Raw genomic sequence first — 15,736 nt, 5'->3', positions numbered from 1 at the left:
GAATGAAATGTCAAATGCTTTGACCAAGTGTATTCCTTAGTTGGGACCCTCATTGTCATTTATTAATAATCTTCTCTATACATACCAAACCATCTCTGAAATGGAATATACACGTCCTAGGTGTTTTACAGCAATAATTTTATATTACGCAAAGACATTTGAATTAAAATGGTCCCTGTTAATAATCATAAAAATAAATTCATTTTAATTCCTACTGGCCACAAAATAATTTGTCCCATTATCTTACAGTCACAGCTTGTACACATGCAAGAATGTTACTAAATGTCAATTAAAGTAACATTTTTTCTTATTAAATGTTAAAATAATTCTTTTCAGCTAGTTTAACAAAAGCTTTCATACCTCAAAAATTTCCCATTTCTGCATATAAAGTACTTTTCAGTAGTATCTGTATTTCATTTCTAAACTCTTTTTGTATTCTGCCTTTTTCCTTAGTGGTGAAACTAACATCACAATGATTACTTCTAAATTATATTCATAAATGTACCTAATGGCCACACCAGCCAAACAGTTAACATAATTTCAATTTCCAGAAATCAACATTTGTAAACTGCATGCCCCTAAAAGTATACGTTTAAATAATTTTATAATGTTATGTTCACATCACATTAATTGTATAGAAAAATAGAAAAACCTTTAAAAATATGATTTTTTTTTTTTTTTTACCTCAGGAAACATATGGTCTAAATGCTTAAGGAAATGTGAGTCATGTCTGATGAGGCAACTACTGAAAAACCAGCTCCTTCTGCTACATTATAAATAGCATGATAAGCCCTATCGAAGGTCAGAAATCTAATTTTAAAATATGTATTTTAAGAGTTTTTATTTTAGCCATCTTACCATATATTAGCAATGTAGTCTGTTCAGTGACCGACTCATACATTTTCTAGTGCACTTGCTTCTCGTTTTTTGAAGTAAAGGAGAAGAAAACTTCATTTCATTATACTTTGACTCAAAGATCCCTGAGATACTGCAGTGCCAAAAAAAAAAAAAAAAAAAAAAACCCACAATCTCCTCTACTCATTCTCTGCCCTCCTCCCCTCAGAAAAATCCTTTCGCCTCCCAAACAATTTCTAAAAATACACTTTTCTTTTCTGTTAACTGCTCTCTTGAAACTTAAAGATGTGTCTGAAGGCTTTGGTTGTCAATGTTACTTATTTCCAAATTCCCTTCTGGCTCTCAAAGGACTCTTCTCTCCTCTTCCCAAATGAACACCTCTGAAAGTTATAATGGATTTGGCAATATGACATAGGTGATGCCATTTATGAAATAACATTTGGCATCTCCAGCCATCTCTCCCTAATTGTGAGCTATGTGTCCAGTGGGTGCTTGGTAAGTGGAAGTGATTAAAGATATCCCCCAGGAAGAAAGCCCCCAGGGCTTGATTGATGCGTGAAGTTCAGGCCACTTATGTATACAATCCCTTTCTTTTAAATGTGGGCCGGGCCTTTGAGCATGAGACATCATTCCCGTAGAGAGGTGACAGTGTTTGCAGAAAGTGAAAGAATTTTAGACCTAATTAAGGGTCCCAAATCAGTTGATTTTTGAGTCGGTCAAAAGGGGGGCTTATCTTAGATGGACCTGATATAATCAGCATAAAGTTCTTAAAAGAGGAAGTGGGCCCTTCCTGAAGAGAGGCAGTCTCCTCCTAGTGTTGGAGCAGCAGCTGAGCTGCCATGTTGTGGGAGGGCCCGTGGGAAGGGAAGGAACCGCAGATGGCCTCAAGCACCAGGAAGCAGCCCTGGGCTGACAGCCAGCAAGAAAGTGGGAATCTCTAAAACTGCAAACAACCAAATTCTGCCAACAACCTGAAGGGTTGAGAGAGACCCCAGCTCCAGAGGTGAATGCACCCTGGTTGCCACCTGACTGCAGATGTGAGCTCCTGCACATAGGACCTGGTTAAGACTGGACCAGACTCCTGACCCAGGAAAACTGTGAGATCCTAAATGTTGCTTTAAGCCCCTGAGCATGTGGTAGTGTGATACTCAGCAATAAAACACAAATGCAATCCTTTCTCTCTTCCTTTGGCAATTTTTTTTTTTTTTTAAGATTTTATTTATTTATTCGACAGAGACAGAGACAGCCAGCGAGAGAGGGAACACAAGCAGGGGGAGTGGGAGAGGAAGAAGCAGGCTCACAGCAGAGGAGCCTGATGTGGGGCTCGATCCCATAACGCCGGGATCACGCCCTGAGCCGAAGGCAGACGCTTAACCGCTGTGCCACCCAGGCGCCCCTATCTTTGGCAATTTCTATTCATCTTTCAGGTCTGAGCTTTGACGTCCTTTCCTTCAAGGAGCCTCCCCGGACTCTCCTATTGATTGTTCTGGCTCCTTTTTACTTCCTCCTTAACAGCAATCACAGGTGGGATAGCAGCTGCCTGTTTTCTCACCTGCATGTCCGTAACACACTGAACAAGTCTGACTACTGAGGCTTAGACAAGTGAGGATATATTTGTTTGATGATCAAAATACCTACAGGACATCCAAGGAAAAGCAACATATGTGAACTACAACACACACTTAAATTTTAACAAACATAGGATACAGTTGGAACCAAAATATTGTGAAATGGCCATAATGTATAATATTTAATGTATTATCTGAAACTGGCGACACATTGCAGTGACTCAGAAAAACCCACTGAAGCCAATCTCATTGAATAATTCATATGTGCATTAGCGGTGTAGATACAGAAACTGAATCTAGATATAATTTGTTACATAGCATTGTTGGTTGTTATGTAAAAATCAGAATGAATAAAACTGCACATTTATGGTAATTTCTCATTTATTGATTACCTCTGAAGAAAACACACAGTTCTTTCCACTGGGTTTCCAAGAGCAGACAGGCTCTTAGAAGCAGTTCTGTGCTGGGGTTGTGGGATGACTCATCTGTGAGATTACAAGAGGTGAACATGCCCCACATGTTAATTACGTCAGGCTGAAACTCTTTCAGACATTAGAAATGAAAGCAAATACATGTGATATATTTTTTCCTTCTCTGTGGTATTTTAAATTCCACATTAAAGATAGGAGTTAATAATGCAGCTAAAGTAAACATATAGGTCCAGTAATTCCCTGCCTTTTTATGATGACTAGGAAAAAAAAATAACTTCGTTATATACAAAACTGTATATTATATCTACTGTCAAAACTGATCTAATCTAACGCTGGACACTTACTGAAAAAGGTGAGCATAGACTGGTTTTGGAAAAGGACAAAATTCCACATCTTCAGCCTTGTTAGACTGGCGAGTTGCGAGTATTTCCTGAGGCCCATGAGTTCCCTCTAACTGGATCTGTCAAGCAGAGGAGCTGTCCGATCTAGGAAGAATTCAGTAATTCTCAAACTTTCTGATTCAGAAAAATCCCCTGGGATGCTTCTTTAATGTTCTGCCCAGGCTCCTCCATGAGAAATTCTGATTCCCTTAGGTTTGAGGTGGGGCCCTGGCATATGTGTTTTTAAAAAGTCCCAGAGATAATTATGATCCAGGTGATTTAGCTCTCACAGTTTCAGAATTGTTGAAATCACTGAATTATTTGCCATCATTGTTTCTCAGAAGACTTGCTTTTTTTTTAAAGATTTTATTTATTTATTTATTTATTTATTTATTTATTTATTTATTTATTTGAGAGAGAGAGGGAGAGTGAGTGAGTGAGAGAGAGAGAGAAAGAGAGAAAGCACCAGTCAGGGGAGGGGCAGAGAAGCAGACTCCCCGATGAGCAGGGAGCCAATGCGGGACTCGATTCCAGGACTCTGGGATAACGACCTGAGCCGAAGGCAGACAGTTAACCGGCTAAGCCACCCAGGCACCCAGAAGACTTGCTTTTAAGACCAGAAAGTGGCTGCTTAGTATTCTCTGTTCTGCATAAGAAAGACCATTCAAATAGCCCAGTTGTCCCACTTCTGGTAAATCCCCTAATCTAAATGAAGGGCAGAAAACTCAGATGCCTACAAGGTTTAATCAGGGATGCCAATGCATAAAGCAGTTCAGTGGGACTCCCCCAAACCGAAGAGAGTCAGCCCTAAGGAAAAGCCACTACTCAATGTGCCCCACTGCTGGCAGGTGGGAAACATGAGCGGAGTACTGCAAGATAAGCTATGTTTGCAGGAGAAACAGAAAATATGATTCTTTTCCCAGAGTCCATAGTCTCTCACAGTTCATTCCCCTCTCTGTTTACCCCCTCTTCATTCTTCCCCTCCTTCTCCTACTGATCTCAAACTGAGGGTTTCAGAGGGGAGGAGCGTGGGGGATTGGGCTAAGCTGGTGATGGGTATTAAGGAGGGCACGTATTGCATGGAGCACTGGGTGTTATATGCAAACAATGAATCATGGAACACTACATCAAAAACTAATGATGTACTGTATGGTGACTAACATAACATAATAAAAAATTTAAAAAAAAAGAAAATGTGATTTTTATTTAAGTTCCTCTGATTTTCCTAAACACACGATTATAAAAATAAAATCTATAACTGGGCTAGGGAATTCCAGTTTTCAACCTGGCGTAACGTGAAAACATGAACATGAACTTCATAGATGAGAGATGAGATGGGATACCCATCCAGTGATGCTCCTCAAGGAAAGATAATTGAGAAAGGGGCTGCCTTTTCACATGGAAATCAGTGCTGCAAGCAGGAGATGTTTTCTAGGGCTCTGAACGTGAAAACTCTCAAATTGGGATTTCTTCTTCTTTCCTCCTCCACCTCTTCGTCCACCCCCTCCTTCTAAGGAAAAAGGTTTTTGGGTTTTCATTCCTACAATACCCCACAATCCTCTGAAGTAAACTCAAGGTCATATCTACAATATATTAAGATGCTATGGAGTAAAGCAGATTTTTGGTCTGTCCTGGACTCAACCTCATTTCCTCAGGCTGTCCTGCACCTGATGTCATTGTGGGCTTGAAGGAGTGCTCTGGAGGAGGTGCACAGGGAAGGAGACCGTTGGTACCATTCACATAAGGCTGTGTCAGACTATTAGCTGTCCTCAAGGATAACAGGAACTGTCTGCTGTTGCCAGCGAAGTTCTTCACTAGCCACACACTTCTCAGAAATGCCGGGGACCATGGAAACCTCCAAAATATCAAACTTTACTTTTTTCCAGAGGTGTCGGTTTCTTCTAAACACATACTCTATGTTTGGAGAAAATCCTGGACAGCAATGATAATTCCTAAATTAGGCAAACAACCAGGAAGACCTCTGTAATCTGAGCCTAATAACTCCATATGGCAAATTTGACAGAAGTCTGCTCTGAAAGTCCCTCCTGAAAACAGGGGCTTACGCCAAGCTATACACTGCCAGTTCCTCTGCCCCCAAACCACAAAGATCAAATAATATTTTGAGATTTTCAGCACTGCTTCTTCGTGTGAATACCATAAATACAAAAATATATGCCCTGTGTGGGGCAGAAAGGTACACGCATTCCATAGTAAGCCTTTTATTTCATAATATATAATGGAGATATTGATAATAATCTCAACAGTTTGTTTTAAGATCCATTGGTTAGTATTTTCAAGAGTAGTTCTCCAGGATAAAGCTAGGCTTAACTGAACTGAACATGTTTTCAATGATAAAATCTAGTTGGTTTATACATTAAAGATATTTCTTATTTTAAAAACTTTATTTAAAAAATAAGAGACACTGGTCATCTAATTACACAAAGAAAAAAACATCTGATGATAGCTTATAGCCTTGAGATATCTGATAGGTTAAATTACCTAATGCTTGTTCTTAATTTTGTTTAGTGTAATTTCAAGTGAATTTAGTGTTTAAATAAGTTAATCTAGTAACAGAAGGTGTTATGAAAATTCACCTGTCTCCTTGTATCCTTAGCATTTCTGTTGTGAAAGCTAGAATCTGCTTTGTATTAAGATTGCCAATTTCCATTAAAATCCATTATTTTAGGTATGCCAATATTCAATTAAAATGGACACATATGTACATGAGAATATATCTTTCTTTATGTAAGTGTATATACCTACTAAAAATGGTGTTCACAAAGAATGTTCACAAAAGTTTAGAGTTACAATTCAAATATCAGTGGAGATTCATCACCTCCAGTCAACATCCAGAATACATAGCATTCAGTTCCATTTGAAAATAAGCTCTATCTAGTTGGTGGACAGACTACAATCATGAAATGTTATGACCCTGAACAAAATGAATGGAGAGAGACAGCTCCCATGATAGGAAGGAAGATGGAGTGTGATGATGTCATCATGAATGGATGAACTTATGTCACTGAGGGATATTCCTCCTCAAAGGGAATAGATTTTCAGAGCACTGAGGAAAAAAATGGCATAATAAAGTACTTCTAAATACAGATTGGCAAACTATACCCTATGACCCTAATTAAAAAAAAAGTGTGAAGAGAAAAAAATGGAAACTATATCCCAGTGTTAACAATAACAATAATTAATGAAGAGATTAAGACTGAATGAAGCAAATCAAAACCACAATGAGATACCACTTCACATCCATTAGGATGGCTATTATCAAAAATATTTTTAAAAGAAGGTAACGGATGAACACGACATCATCTAAAGCAAAAAACACCTGTTTAAAATCTAAAATGTATTAAAATCATACCCTTTAACAGAAGGCAGGTGAAAAAAGTAGGATAAGAGACTCATTATCATAAACCTACAAGAGTAAATGGTCATCTGAAACACTTGAACAATGAAAGTATAGACTGTATTCTTAAGAAACAGATCTTTACTTAACAGAGATTATATTGAGTATTAGTTGGTGTGAATCAAGGACTTAACTGTTTTGTTTCATACAAGTTTAAGCTACTGAGGCATGACTTTGATAACAAAAATAAAAATTTTAAAAACTACTTGAGCAACAAAGAGAAATGAAGTTTAATATTACCAGTAAAATATGAGTAATAGTAAAGAAAATGAGTTCAGCCAGGAATCTACTGTGTTCATTAAACTCATTGTTTTTGCACATGGCCCGTTGGAAAGAATGAGTGTCCCCTGCAAGCTGCACTCATTTCCCTTATTTATATTATTAACTGACTTGTTTTAGAGAGTGCAAAGATGATCTTCAGTGTGATTCTCTAAATGTCAATTTTCTTGAATTACAATCAGTGAGGTTTCACCAATGCTAAGGGGAACAGAAATGAATGTATTTTTCAATTTTGTGTGAGACCTCTAAACCACAGATGTAGACAAAAGGGAGTTCATATTGTAGTTTCTGAAATTTCATGATCTTTTGATCAATTAAGATAGCATTTCTGAAATGTCTAGTGCATGAAAAATGTTTAACAACACTTTTTTTTTAATTTCAATTTTTGTTATAATTTGAAATTGAATGATATTTAATTCTTTAAGTTAGAACTTGGTGCTATAATTTATTGCTAAAAGCAAATAATATTGAAAATACAATATTCTGATAGTGTTTTAAGAGCATGAGTGGGGGAGAGGCAGAGAGAGAGGAAGTAGACTCCCCAATGAGAAGGGAGCCTGAAGTTGGGGCTGGGTCCAGGACAATGGATCATGACCTGAGCCAAAGGCAGATGCTTAACTTACTGAGCCACCCAGGCACCCCCATACATACTTTTTGAAACATAAAGTTCAATTTAATTTGGTCAGACATACCTAAATTTGGTTAGCAAATTAGAATCATAGAACTTGGTATTTTCAAGCTATTTGCATGGAGAAAAACAAAGACGTTTATGATTGAACCTCCAAATTCCTCTCTAGAGTCTCAATTTTTGACCATTATGCATATGGGTTAGGAGAGCCCTTTTGTAGAGTACGGATAATAATAATAGTTACCATATAAGGTTATGATAATTGCACTACCCAATGTGTGATTTAGCATAGTAACTGCCTCACTTTTAGGATATGCATAATCACTATTACTTGTCACTCATTTCAGGCAGAGAGAATAGAATAAATAAAGGCAGGAAGAGACACGACAGAGCCTGGTATGTTTTGGGGAAACAATAAGAGGTTCAGCAGGACTGAAATATAAAAATAATTAGAGGGTGAGAGGAATAAAAAGGATGAAACAAGAGATGTGTGTACAGATGGTGGCCTAGAGTGTCTTATTAAGAACTTTACTCATAGGGTTATAAAAGTAGGCACTCCCATGCCTTTTACCTAGACTTTTAGGAAGGGTTTTAAAAGGGATAATGTTGCAAACAAGGGCAGAAGTCATAACGCTACCGCAGAGGTGCAAAATAGAGCTGAGAACCTGAATACTATGGTAGTGGACATGACAGAAAATGTACAGATTCCAGAGATCTCTTTCTTCCATTTAAGAAAATGTGTTTATTTCACTGTTGTTGTTAACTGGGGTTGTAATAGCTAGCCTTAAAGATGGCTCCAATGATACTTGTCTCCTGGTGTTCATGGCCCCTTCTACACTGCATCAGGATTGGTCTGTGTGACCAAAAGAATGTAACAGAAGTGATGGTGTGTAACTCTTGAGGCTTGGCCATAAAATGCATTGCTGCTTTTGCTTTGTTTTCTTTCATCACTTCACCTCCAGTGGAAGTCAGCCACCATGTCATGAAGACATTCATGCAGCCTGGGGAATAGCCAGTCTATAAAGGAAGAGCCAATACCAACCAAGAGCCAACAGTAATGTGACAATCATCCAAGTGAATCACCTTAGAAGCACAACTTCTAGCCCCATTCAGGTCTTTAGATGTCTATAACCCTGTCTGACTTCTTTTTAATTTTTTTGTTTTAATTTTCAATTTTTCTTGTGTTTTTAATTTTATTTAATTTTAATTTTAATTCCAATATAGTTAGCATACAGTGTTATATTAGTTTCTGGTACACAATATAATGATTTAACAACCTGGCTGACTTCTTGAATGACTTCATGAGAGACCCCAATCCAAATCACCCAACTAAGATCCTTCTGACCATAAGTAACTGAATTCTGCCAACAACCTAAAGGAGCCTGAAAGAAAACCCCAAGCTCAAGAAGCAGATGGCAGCCCTGGTGAAAAGTTTGATTTCAGCCCTGTGAGTTACTGTGCTAAGAACTCAGCTACTACGTGCTGAGGTGTCTGACCTACAGAACTGTAAGATAATTAAATGGGCATTGTTTTAACTTGCCAGATTTGTGTCATTTTTTTACAGAGCAATAGGAAACTAATGTATACGGTTTAGATGATAAGATCCTGAACTCTGAGCTGATGCCATAATAGAATGAGACTTTGGGGGACCACAAAGGGGGCTGACTGTATTTTGCATGTGAGAGGGATGTAAGTCACAGAGGGCCTTTACTAGGAGCCAGCCTCCAAAATGACACCCAATGATCCTTGCCTCCTGGGATTCACTCTCTTGTCCCCTCCCACCATGAATAGGGCTGAAAGAGAACTAAAGCTTCCTGCCCACAGCCAGCACCAATGTGCCAGCCTTGTGGGAAGTGCATCTTCTAGCTCTAGTCAAGTCTTCAGATGAACTTGGTGTTGATAGATACCTTGATAGTAATATCACAAGAAATTCTGAGCTAGAACCACCCAGCTAAGCATTTCTTGAATTACTGACCTACAGAAACTCTGGGCATCATAATATTTTACATTGTTTTAAGCTACTAAGTTTTGTGCATATGCAGTAATAATTAACTAATTAAGACGTGTACAGGATTTCTAAAGATCGAGCTTCTATTTAGGCTAAAGTGAACAATCAGTTTACAACTGAAGAAAAAAAAGCATTTTGCGGTGGTATATTTAGGGGAGGTTTCCAGACAAGCGCAGGCTAAACTTGCAGTCCTTGTTCTTACAGTTAATGGATTACATGTCACTGATAAAAAAAAAAAAAGAGAGAGAGAGAGAGAGAGAGAACTCAAGACAAAAGACCTTGACAACTGGATCAGATGAAAAGATTAAGAGTTCTTCTATCTCCTGGCTGTTCTCCTTAACACCTTGCATTACCTTTAATACACCCTTAACACCTTTCTTTGTTTTGTACAAAAAGGGCAGCAAAATAGAAGAAAAATCCTTCTGGACCAAATGATGACAATGTGGAAACATATGCCTCTTGGACATAGATAGTGGAAATCTGATAAGAAGGACTCCTTTGTCCTGGGGAACAGTGACTATATTCTAAAATGAGGAATTTAATGCCACACGGGACTGCAACTTCAACTCACTGCTAATTTTTCACTGAAATTCAAGATAAATCTAATGTTTCAAAAATACTTAGATTGGAAATGTTGAAGCCATACTGAATACACAACTTGAGAAGGAAAATAAGCAAGTAAATTTAAAAGGTAGTCTTAAAAGTAATTTGCTTTTTATCATAAAAATCATAAATACTTACTATAAAAATTTTGAAATAAAGAGTAAAGAATATAAAATTTATCTATAACCTCCATAGTTAAACATTCTTAACAGCTTTTTACACAAGTGTTATAAAATTGAAGTATTTCTGCCATTGAAATGTTGTATTTTTCATCTACATTTAACTAGCATTAATAAAATAATTTCCTGGTGCTATTAAAATTATTTTTAAGCTATGTCTAACTGCTTCCTTTAATAGTTTAAACTACAAGAGTATGCTCAATGCTAAAATCTAGGAGGCAAGGCAGAAACAGGCAAACACCTAGGGAGAAAAGTGTACTACCTTTCAATCTTCAAAAAAATATATATTTAATGTATGCCTCTGTATTTTCAAAGATGATATGTTATATATACTGTGTTCACCTTGGTTTTTTTTGGTTAGCAAAATAGAGAATATGATTCAATAAAAATATTGTCTTATAACATGATTTAATGGGCTCATAGTATTTTATCATATGAACATAATTTACATATTTATGAAGAGTTTCCATTGTGGTAGATTTATCTTTTTGATGAAAATTTTGAACATGCATCTCTTCAAGTCTAGATTATTTCCTTAGAATAAATTCCCAAAAGCATAGTTATTGGGTGAAAAAATTTAATAAATAAATTTAAAGTTTTGATATAGTCAAAAGGTTTCAATAAATACCAGAGCTATTTTATGTTGACTAAGAGTGAAAAGGGGACCCTTTCCTCCTCCACTGTGATGTTACAGGTTATGAGCACTTCCTCATTGTTAAAACAATCTGATAAGTGAAAAATGGTATCCTGGTTATTTTCATTTACGTTTCTTTTGTGAGTAGTGAATTTTTTCATGTATGCTAGGCATCAAACACAGCACTTCTACATGTTCCTATATTTAATCTTCAAAATGGATTTGTGGAATAGAAAATATACTATTTCAAAGATGAGCAAAGTGGGACCTGGAGAGATCAGGGTGCTAGAGATTACAGCGATGAGTGCCTGACGAATTTGAACATGTATGTGAGTTGTTGAGATGTTGTTAAAATGCAAATTCTTCCTCAGTGCATCTAGGAGGGCCTGAGATTCACCCTTCTAACCAGATCCCAGGTGATGCTGATGCTGATGGTCCACAGAACCATACTCTGAGTAGCAAGAACAAAGATGACAACTGAGTGGTAGCACTTGATATAGCTGGGTTTTTAGACACCTGTCTCTTTCCACTCTATCATGCTTCCTCTAGCTGCTGTAAGCACACATGTGTCCTGCTAACCAGGTTCCAGCCCAAAACAAAGTTGGGTTTCTCAAAACCCACTTTTTTTTTTTTGCAGATTTCTTTTTTTTTTAATAATTTTTTATTATGTTATGCTAGTCACCATACAGTATATCCTTAGTTTTTGATGTAATGTTCCATGATTCATTGTTTGCGTATAACATCCAGTGCACCATGCAATATATGCCCTCCTTAATACCCACCACTGGCCTATCCCAATCCCCCACCCTCCTCCCCTCTGAAGCCCTCAGTTTGTTTCCCAGAGTCTACAGTCTCTCATTCAAAACCCACTTTTACTTATAAGGATGAACATAGTAACAAACGAAGTCAAAAGAAATTTAAAAGATAAAAACCCAAACATGTATACTAGTTCCAGGTACACTTTTCAGGTATGTTTTCCAAGGGAATTTGTGAAGTTCCTTCACTAAAATTACTTTTTACATAAGATGAGAAAATTATATTCTGAAGATAAACCTAAGGGCTAAAATATTGAGTTTATACTTCATAATCTACCTATTTGTTAAATAAGGAACATTCACAATTATTGCTAAGATCTATGCTTATTGCAGATATCTTTGATATGAGAACATTCATGCCTATAATCTTACATCCTTAATGTATTCTGAGGAGATAGGAAGAAGAAATTACTGCCACTCAAGAGGAGACTAACATTTTTTAACAGTAAATTTGGAAAGAAGGGCATTTGTTTCACAAAAATACAACTTTTAGATTCACATAATTATGGTATCCACAAAAAGCTTAATTTGAACTTGACAACAATAATTATTTTAAACTATGCATCAAGTATTCTAGGCTATTGCCCTTTAATTGAACAAGAGTTCCATATGACTTAGGCAATTTTTCTTCTGGTTTGTTCACTAAAATATGACAACTGTACGACATATTATAACTCACAACTAAAAGATCGAATGGGAATTATCTCCCCTAAAATAAGACCACAATCCAGTGATGGAATGTGATTGAACACAGAGCTTATAATTCTAGTTCAATACCACCATTTCTCAGTTATAAGAATTACAGCATTCTCCGCTGAAAAGCAATCTTACAGATCATTTTATTTACCCCTCCTCTTGACAGTGACTTTGCTGCTGCTTTGTCAAAAGTGGAAAAGAATAAATGATATTTTTCTCTTGGCATAGGGATTCGACACACAGACATGGCTTTGCTATTCCAGCCTAATGAGCCATTCTAATGTTCATACTCATAATACAGAGGAAGAGAAGACTGTCTACAAGAGATTATTTTAGTGGAGGAAAAACGAAGTCAGGATGAAATGTCACATTAATGTGGAAAAAGTGTACTTCTGTAGGAGCGTGTTTCTCTCATCAATGAGTGTGACAGTTAAATGCATAAATCTCCCACGCATCAATGGGAGAATAAATCTTGTGGTGATGAGTACATGAAAGATTTTCCTTTGAATAGTGGAGAATACAGTCTTAGTAGCAGCAAGTAAGTTTGTAATTACGTTACTCTATTACTGATGTAGTACCTGCTCAATGCACTGAGACTTTTTCCTCTCATCACTGATTTTCGCATTTAATTTGCATAATGTGCCAAAGAAGAAAAATAATGGATCTGGCTGAAATTTCAACTGAAGTAAATCATGGAGAAAAATGCAGAAGTAGGCAACTCCCTAAAAATATATTACAATACAGGGTAAGTCAACACGAAGTCTCAAAATGTTCCTTCCCTAGTATCAGAACTGCTTTATTTCCAGACTTCTATAAGAAATCTTGAATGCTTAGTCCTGTTTTAAAAATATTCTTCAAAAAAAGTACATTTCAAAGAAAATGAGCCCTGGTAAGATTTCTTTTTTCTACAACCCACCTACTTGGTAAAAAGCAGGAGTACTTCATTTTACATAATAGTTCCTTCCTTCGCATCACGGATTCAGAAATATGAAAAACTGGATGATTCTCAGCATTGTTCCCATCACATACAAGAGCTCTGGTTGCCTAGTCAGTCTCTTTGTCACCTGTCTGATTCTATTCTGGAATTCAGAACCAAGAAATGCCTGGCAAGGGTGCAGAGTCAGTGATCAGCTGAGATTCAAGAGAAAATGGACTGCCTTGGATACGATTACTGAGGATGCAGACCCGCACTCGTCCTTGTGCCCTTGGTCCGTCTGGATTTACACATGCATGTGCCTAGAGCAGGGAACACCCAGACCCAGCCTGATAGGAAGAATGACAATTTGTTGTTACTGTAGCTGTCGTGCTTTCTGGGAAATCACATTTGTCCTGAACTGGTTTGTCAGCGATTTACTGGGACTTTCCTAACTCCAGAGAAGTCATTCTTTATTCTGTTTTTAAAGATTCTAACTTCTAAAATACATCAAAGGCTATTATATTTTCAAAATATATGAAAAAGAATACTTGAATTTTTCTTCAATTCAAACTTCATCGCTGAATATAACATGGGAGGGATTATAAATAAATTATGACTTAAGCTACCAGGTTTATTTCCCTGATGGGCAAGTCCATTTCTGAATCAATTTTTATTTTTATGAACTATTGACTACTACCTTTAGAACTAGTAATATTTGGAAATATGGAACCCCTTGAATTCATTTCTGAATGTGTTCGATACACCAATAAATCTATCAGCCAGATATTGTTTCTATGACTCCAAAAACTTATGCTAAGGGGCAGGGGTGGGGAAGATGTATGAGCATCAAATGAGACCTCATTAACTAGATATCCAAAATATCAGAATTTTTTTGAAAGATTTTATTTATTTATCTGAGAGAAAAAGAGAGAACAAGTGGAGGGGAGAAGGGCAGAGGGAGAGGGAGAGAAGCAGACTCCCTGCTGAGCAGGGATCCTGACAAGGGACTGATCCCAGGACCCTGAGATCATGACCTGAGCCGAAGGCAGATGCTTAACCTACTGAGCCACCCAGGCAACCCCCCCCCCCAAAATCTGAATTTGAGAAAGATGAGAAAAGATGAGAAAGATGAGAAAGAAGAGAAAAAGAACAAAAGAAAGAAAGAGGAGAGAGAAAGAAAGAGAAGAAAAAGGAAAGGAAAGGAAAGGAAAGGAAAGGAAAGGAAAGGAAAGGAAAGGAAAGGAAAGGAAAGGAAAGGAAAGGAAAGGAAGGAAAGGAAGGAAAGGAAGGAAAGGGGAGAGGGAGGGAGAGATGGAGGGAGGGAGGAGAAAGAGGAAAGGTTGGCTTCACAAAATGGGTACATTTCATGGACAGACAGAAATCTGAGACATCAATGCTGAGCTTATATATTTGTGAAGCTGCTGAGACTGACCTTGGCATTCCTTCTTGATGTCCTCATAGTTGAACTCTGAACTGTGGTGGGCTGTTTAAAGCAAAGGCACTGAAAAGCCTAGAATCTCCTTCTGCCCCACTTCCTGTCCCACCTCTCCTTTGGACTCAATTCCTCGCCCCTTGTTTCCATATTCTTTGTCATGTAACTTTGCTTAGCACCACCAACAAGAGTGAGAGAACCCACCCCTAACTTTGCCCTGCCACAGGATATTGGTAACTGTAAGTTAAGAACTTTGAAAGAATGCTCCTGTGTTGGGCGTGTTCCCTTCTACCGTTCTCATTTCTATGAGAAGAATTCTCCCAGGCAAGTCCATGGCCCCAGGAGGAAGGTAAGAGGGAGAAAAATGGAATAGAGCCACTCCCAGCCTGTCTTTGCAGTTGAGTCTACCCAATACTCACAGAACTATCCACAAGTTCAACATAGATCAACTGAATACCACTTGATTCTCAGACTGGTCATAAATAATAAATAATTGTTGTTTCAAGCCACAATAATAGCTTCTTTATATATTCTCTTGGTCCCATAATGGGGTAAATCTAATAAAATTAGTTTCTCTATGGGTATCAGTCTCAGGGGGAGCTCATAGTTCTCTGCCAACTACTCAGCTGGGTGAAAAATGAGAAGAAAGAGTGAGCTTTTTAAAAGTAAGCTCTATGCCCAATGTGGGGCTTGAACTCATGAACCAAGATCAAGAGTCACATATTCTAGCAACTGGGCCCAGCAGGCGCCCCAGAAGAAAGGGTCAATTTTTTTTACAAGGGTCTTGCTGAGAGACTACTTACTATATGCTGGTTGTTACTAAATGAAGGCTCAGCATGAACATCATGCAAGTACTAAAACAATACTGAAATTATGCTTTGATGATAGGCAATAATT

The 15,736-nt window shown here is 37.5% G+C and overlaps 1 protein-coding gene across 6 annotated transcripts in view; it reads right to left on the bottom strand.

The window, feature by feature from the left end:
• The window catches only part of PDE4D (phosphodiesterase 4D), a 1,386,129-nt gene that overhangs the window by 794,244 nt on the left and 576,149 nt on the right, over nucleotides 1–15,736 (bottom strand). The gene's annotated exons all lie outside the window — the stretch shown is intronic.

The sequence above is a fragment of the Ursus americanus genome, chromosome 5 (genome assembly GCF_024610735.1).
Source record: "Ursus americanus isolate L20-20 chromosome 5, mUrsAme1.1.p, whole genome shotgun sequence".
Lineage (NCBI taxonomy): Eukaryota > Metazoa > Chordata > Mammalia > Carnivora > Ursidae > Ursus > Ursus americanus.
Note: the sequence above shows the minus strand (reverse complement) of the source record. Positions and strands in the feature narration are given on the sequence as shown.